This window comes from Pseudophryne corroboree, unplaced genomic scaffold, assembly GCF_028390025.1.
Source record: "Pseudophryne corroboree isolate aPseCor3 unplaced genomic scaffold, aPseCor3.hap2 scaffold_143, whole genome shotgun sequence".
In the NCBI taxonomy this organism is placed as follows: domain Eukaryota; kingdom Metazoa; phylum Chordata; class Amphibia; order Anura; family Myobatrachidae; genus Pseudophryne; species Pseudophryne corroboree.
Window position 1 is genome coordinate 113,431 of NW_026968057.1, and position 7,562 is coordinate 120,992.

The following is a 7,562-nucleotide window of genomic DNA, read 5'->3' on the forward strand; positions in this document are numbered from 1 at the left end:
AGGAAGATGGTCAAGTCAGGAAAGTTGTCTCCACATAAATGTTCTGGAGTTAAGGGCCATTTAATAACTGCAGACACAGTACACACTGGGACGGGTGCCCAGCATCCTCAACAGACTAAGAGAAAAGGATTTACCGGTAGGTATTAAAATCCTAGTTTCTCTAACGTCCTAGAGGATGCTGGGGACTCCGTAAGGACCATGGGGATAGATAGGCTCCGCAGGAGACATGGGTACTTTAAGAAAGACTTTAGTTCTGGGTGTGCACTGGCTCCTCCCTCTATGCCCCTCCTCCAGACCTCAGTTTGATACTGTGCCCAGTGGAGACTGGGTGCTTTTCAGGAGCTCTCCTGAGCTTTCTGACAGAAAGTATTTTGTTAGGTTTTTAATTTTCAGGGAGCACTACTGGCAACAGACTCCCTCATCGAGGGACTGAGGGGAGAGAAGCAGCCCTACTCTCTGAGTTGCAAGGTCCAGCTTCTTAGGCTACTGGACACCATTAGCTCCAGAGGGATTGGTACGCAGGATCTCACCCTCGCCGTCCGTCCCAGAGCCGCGCCTCCGTCCCCCTTGCAGAGCCGGAAGATAGAAGCCGGGTGAGTATGAGAAGAAAAGAAGACTTCAGAGGCGGCAGAAGACTTCATGATCTTCACTGAAGTAACTCTTGCTGGTTTCAGAATTTGTTTGACCAGACTCTGGAACTCCATAGCCTTTCCACTGGAAGAAAGCCTCTTCTGTGTCCAGTATGACTCCCAGAAACAACAACCGCGTCATTGGGACCAACTGCGATTTTGGCAAGTTTAGGAGCCAACCATGTTGTTGAAGAACTGTCAGGGAGAGTAGATGTTTTGCACCAACTGGTCCCTGGATCTCGCCTTTATCAGGAGATCATCCAAGTACGGCATAATTGTGACTCCTTGCTTGCGAAGGAGAACCATCATTTCCACCATCACCCTGGTGAAAATCCTCGGAGCCGTGGACAGACCAAACGGCAACGTCTGAAATTGATAATGACAATCCTGAATTGCAAACCTCAGGTAGCTTGATGCAGTGGCTAAACGGGAACACGTAATTAGGCATCCTTATGTCTACCAAAACCATGAAATCTCCTTCCTCCGGACTGGAGATCCCTACCCTGAGAGATTCCATCTTGAAATTGAATTTCTTTAGGTAGAAATTGAGGGATTTCAGATTTAAGATTGGTCTGACTGAGCCGTCCGGCTTCGGGAGCACGAAGAGGCTTGAATAAAAACCTTCTCCCTGCTGACTAAGGCCGATTTGAACAATCGGTGAGGGGGAACGTCTTGAAACCCCAGTTTGTACCCTTGTGACACTATTTGTAAAACCCACGAGTCCAGGTCCAAATTAATCCAGAACTGACTGAAGTGTTTTAGACGTGCCCCCACTGGTGTGGGCTCCTGCAAGAGAGCCCCAGCGTCATGCAGTGGATTTGGCAGAAGCAGAGGACGATCTCTGCTCCTGCGATCTTGAAGAGGCTACAGACCTCTTCCCTCTTCTCCTTCCTCTACCTGCAAAGAAAGGGGAATCTTAACTTCTTGCATATCTATTGGGACAAAATGACTGCGTTAGACAATGATGCGTCTTCATCCGTTGAGAGGGAACATAGGGCAAGAAGGTTGACTTACCTGCGGGAGCTGCCGAGATCAAATTAACTAGGCCGTTGCCAAACAAGGCTTCACCTTCATAGGGAAGAGACTCCCTTTCTTCTTGGAGTCAGCATCAGCATTCCATTGGTGAATCCACAATGCCCTCCTATCCGAGACTGCCATGAAATTGGCCCGTGAACTCAAGAGTCCTATATCCCTTGCAGTCGTAAGTATGCTGCAGTGTCCTTGATATGATCCAACGTAAGGAGTATCCCATCTCTCCAAGATATCTATATCGGAAGACAAGGTATTCGACCAATTCTTGAATACTACTACTCACCCATGCGCATGTAATGGCAGGTCTAAGTAATGTACCCGTGGTTACATAACTAGAAATAATGTAGCTTCCTGCATACGATCCGCTGGATTTGTGACAGGGCCCCGTGCAGAACAGGGGGTGACTCCCACTTTATTCTGTCCGCAGCAGGAAATGAATAAACAATCGGAAACCTTTTGTGGATTTGAAACCATCTTGTCGAGCTGGCCCAGACTTTCTCAAACAGAGATGGAGGAACGTTACATCAGCTTTCATTATATATCTATATATACATACATATAGACCCCTTTGTCAGGAACAGCAGGGTCCTCAGTGATGTTAATATGTCCTTAATATCCACAATCATGTACTGAATGCTCCTTGCCAATATTGGATCTAATCAGGAAATATTATGGTCGACATAGGAATCAGTATCCGAGTCAGTATCAGTGTGTAGTAACATTTTTGCGGGCCTGAGGGAAAAGAAGCATAGCCATGAACATCACATCTATTCTCTACGTCTGTGTCTGGGACACAGATTTATCCAACCTCACTCTGATATTATTGAAACTTTCACCCAGTCAGTTATTGGTGGTGCCAACAGGGCCACCATCATATGTCTGCATTCCTAATATAGTTTCCTCTTGGGAAAAACATTCAGCCACCGACATGTTGACACACATGTACCAAGTACCCACAGACACATCGGCTTATGGGGGATAGACCTACAGTAAATCTGTCAGAGGGACAGAGAGGATTTTTTAGCTCACAACCCAGCGCCAAAAGTACACAGTCTGGGAAATAATAAACTCTATAGTGATAGACTTGTAACGCTCTATAGATGTGCTGGTGAGGTGAGGAAGAAGCCCCGCCGCTGTAATGGCACGCTTCTGTCCCGCTCAGAAACAAATAATTAATTACGCTGGCGGGGTAAGGACAGTGCCCAGGCACTAATGTCCACTTTTGCCAGTCTTTTGTGAGGAATTTATGCTGCCCAGGGTGCCCCCCCCCCCACCCACCCACATGCCCTGCACCCTGCAGTGCCTGTGTTTGTGTGGAAGCATGGCGCACAGCATTCCGCTCGCTGCGTGGTACCTCAGAATGCCGTCACTGGAGAAGAAGTCTTCTGTTCTTCTGCTACTCGCCTGTCTTCTGACTTCTGGCTCTGTAAGGGGGTGATGGCAGGCTACGGGAGTGGGCATCTAGGCGTACCCAGTGATCAGCACCCTCAGGAGCTAATGGTGTCCTGTCAGCCAGAAGCAGAGCCATTGAACTCACTAGAAGTTGGTCATACTTCTCTCCCCTAAGTTCCACGAAGCAGGGAGACTGTTGCCAGCAGCCTCCCTGAAAATAAGAAAAACTAACATAAGTATTTTCAGAGAAACTCAGTAGAGCTCCCCTGTAGTGCATCCAGTCTCACTGGGCACAATTCTAAAACTGGAGTCTGGAGGAGGGGCATAGAGGGAGGAGACAGTTCACACCCTTTGAAAGTCTTAAAGTGCCCATGTCTCCTGCGGATCCCGTCTATACCCCATGGTTCTTAATGTGATCCCAGCATCCTCTAGGACGTATGAGAAAACAAATAACGCACACACGAGGAGGAGAGAACAAAGGAAGCTATAAGGAGGGGAGGGGAGGGGAGGGGGGGGGGGGGGAGGTAAGGTAGTAAAGGGATATTGGATAAACTAAAACCTTATACATTTTCATTAATGTACCAGTAGTTAGAAGTAGAAGAGCTCTAACAGAAACCACAAAGCTTATCTAAAGCCACACCACACTGGATATGCCCAATCTCATTTGATCTTTGAAGCAAAGCAGTATTGGACTTTGTTACTACCAAGCAGTCTCCCATCCATGTATTATCAGATTCTTTAGGTGTTTTTAAACTACCAACACCCTTTTCTTGGTACTGTACATTTAATTTTTACACATATTCTTTTATGTACCAGAAGTTAGAAGTAGAAGAGCTCTAACAGAAACCACGAGCTCATCTACAGCCACAGCACACTGGATTTGCCCAATCTCTCCTGATCATGGAAGCTGAGCAGTGTTGGTCCTGGTTTTAGTACTTGGATGGGAGACCACCAGGAAATACCAGGAGCTGTGTGTATTTTTACAATACCAACACCGTTCTCTTGATGCATTCCATTTTGAAACATTGGGGCAGATCTATTAAGCCTGGTGAACTGATAAAGTGCAAGGTGATAAAGTACCAGCCAGTCAGCTCCTAACTGTCATTTTTCAAACCCAGCCTGTGACATGGCAATTTAGGAGCTGATTGGCTGGTACTTTATCACCATGCAAATTATCATTTCACCAGGTTTAATAAATCGTCCGCTTATTCATTTATGTACGAGTAGTTAGAAGTAGAAGAACTCTAACAGAAACCACTAAGCTCATCTACAGCCACACCACACTGTATATGCCCAATATCACCTGATCTTAGGCCTGGTTTGTTCTTGGATGTGAGACCACCTGGGAATACCAGGTGCTGTAGGTAGTTTTATACTACCAACACCGTTCTCTTGATGCATTCTATTATGAAACTTATTCATTGATGTAGAAGTTAGAAACAGCAAAAATCATCTACAGCCGCATCACACTGGATATGTCCAATCCAGTGGCGTAACTAGAAATTTTTCTCCCCCAAGCCAAAAAATTCTTCGGCGCCCCCCCCCCCCCCTTCATGCTCCATAATTGGGAGCAAGAAAGGGATAAATATGCGCGCGCCTAAGGCGCGCGCGTCAAAAAAGGGGCGTGGTTTTGTTGGAGTGGGCGTGGTTTCGCATAAAGGGGCGTGGCATTGCAGGAAAAGACTACCTTATACCCCAGTTTTGCAACCTGCACGCCCATACGTTGGCCACCACAGGAAAGAAAAATAATCCTGATTCATGCCCCTTACATTATTTGTCATTTTTCCTCCTTATAGTAATGCCCAGTATACATTATGCCACATACTGCAATGGCCCTTAGACATTATGCCGCACACAATAATGCACGACACAATATGCACACACTGTAATGCCCCCGACACATTATGCCACACACCGTAATGTCTGTGACACATTATGCCACACACCGTAATGCCTGTGACACATTATGACAGGAATCGCAATGCCCGTTATACATTATGCTACACACTGCAATGCCCCTGATACATTATAGCACATACAATGTCTGTGACACATTATGACACACACCGCAATGTCCGTGATACATTATGCCACACACTGCAATGCCCGATACATTATAGCACATACAATGCCTGTGACACATTATGCCACACACTGCAATGACCTTGAGACATTATACCACAATGCCCGTGATATAGTATACCATACACCGTAATGCCTGTGACACATACCGCAATGCCCTGCCCGTTATACCCTATGCCACACATCGCAATGCCCGTTATGTATTATGCCACACTGCAATGACCCTGAGACATTATACCACATACCACAATGCCCGTGATATAGTATACCACACATCGTAATGCCTGACACATTATGACACACACCGCAATGTCCGTGATACATTATGCCACACACTGCAATGACCCTGAGACATTATACCACATATCACAATGCCCGCGATATAGTATACCATACACCGTAATGCCTGCGACACATTATGACACACACCGCAATGTCCGTGATACATTATGCCACACACCGTAATGCCCATTACACATTAAGTCCTACAGTAAGGCTTCTAATTACTTTTCAATTACCTGCTCGTTGTCAGGGGTTTCATGCACTGGGTGTCATGCTCGTTGCCAGGGGTTTCATGCTCTTGGTTCCATGCACGGTGCCAGGGGTTTTCATGCTCAGGGTGTCATGCTCATTGCCAGGGGTTTCATGCACTGGGTGTCATGCTCGTTGCCAGGTGTTTCATGCACTGGGTGTCATGCTCGTTGCCAGATGTTTCATGCACTGGGTGTCATGCTCGTTGCTAGGAGGTAGTCCTTGTTGCTAGGGCTGTGCTCCCAGTGCCACATATGTCCCCAGTGCCAGATATTCCCCCACGGTGCCAGGTACTTACATGCCCCAGTGCCAAATATAGTCGTCCCCCCCATGTGCCAGGTACACATATGCCCCCAGTGCCAGATATTCCCCCCCAGTGCCATATATGCCCCCAGTGCCAGATATTCCCCCCAGTGCCATATATGCCCCCCGTGCCATATATGCCCCCAGTGCCAGATACCCCCCCCCAGTGCCATATATGCCCCCAGTGCCAGATATTCCCCCCCAGTGCCATATATGCCCCAGTGCCAGATATCCCCCCCAGTGCCAGATATGCCCCCAGTGCCAGATATTCCCCCCAGTGCCAGAAATGCCCCAGTGCCAGATATTCCTCCCTCCCCCCCGTGCCATATATGCCCCCAGTGCAGATATTTACCCCCCCCCCCCGCCGTCGCTTTTTGGAGGGACACGGAGGGCACAGCTCGTCTCTCCTGTGTCCCTCCTGCTGCATCATCTCCGGCGGCCGCGGGTCTAATAGGGGGAAGTGCCGGTTCGTGAGCCAATTAGAGCTCACGGACGGCACTTCCCCCTATTAGACCCGCGGCCGCCGGAGATGATGCAGCAGGAGGGACACAGGGAGGCGCGCTGTGTGCCCTCCGTGTCCCTCCAAAAAGCGGCGGAGGGAAGGAGACTGCAGACTGACATGCGGACGCTCGTCCGCATGTCAGTCTGCTGTAAATCAGTGGCGCCCCCGCAGCCCCTCGCCCCCAAGCCACCGCGAGGACTGCGGGGGCAGTAGTTACGCCACTGGTCCAATCTCATCTGATGATGGAAGCTAAGCAGTGTTGTGCCTGGTTTGTTTTTGGATTTCAAGTCCTGCCTTCTGGTTTGGCCACGGCACCTCGGATATTCACCAAGGTCATGGCCGTGATGACGACCCTTCGCCATCAGAGAATCAGGATCCTGCCAAATCTGGACGACTTGCTGATCCTGGTGAACTCCCAAGAGGTTCTCCACAGTTATCTGGAACTGGCGGTCCAATTCCTAAAAGTCCACGGGTGGCTCATCAACTGAAAAAAGTCCTCGCTGGTCCCTGCTCGGAACATTGTGCACCTAGGGGCACTGCTGGACACACACAGCCAACAATTGTTTCTGTCTCCAGAGAAAGTCCTGAAAATTCAGGACAGTATCGTCCTCTCTCGCCCAAGAGTGTTGATACACACGGCGATGCAAGTACTAGACCTCATGGTGTCGGCTTTCGATATGGTAGAGTACGCTCAATTTCATTACCGCCCTCTGCAGAGGTTAATCCTCTCCAAGTGGGACGGCCTGCCTCATCGGATGATGTCTCAAATGATCTCCTTGACTCCGGAGGTTCGTCTGACACTGAGCTGGTGGCTACAGGACCAACAGTTGAGCAGGGGCCATCCCTTCTGGATCTCCAACTGTGTCCTCCTGACAATGGATGCCAGTCTTTTGGGCTGGGCCATGGTGTTGGAGCAACACTTTCTCCAGGGTCGGTGGACCAGGGAGGAATCTCTCCTCCTGATATACATTCTGGAATTGCAGGCAGTGTTCAATTAATTGACACTGGCCCTGCCTCTAGTACAGAACAGGCCTGTTCAAGTACAATCTGACAACGCCACCACGGTAGTGTACACAAATCATCAAGGCGGC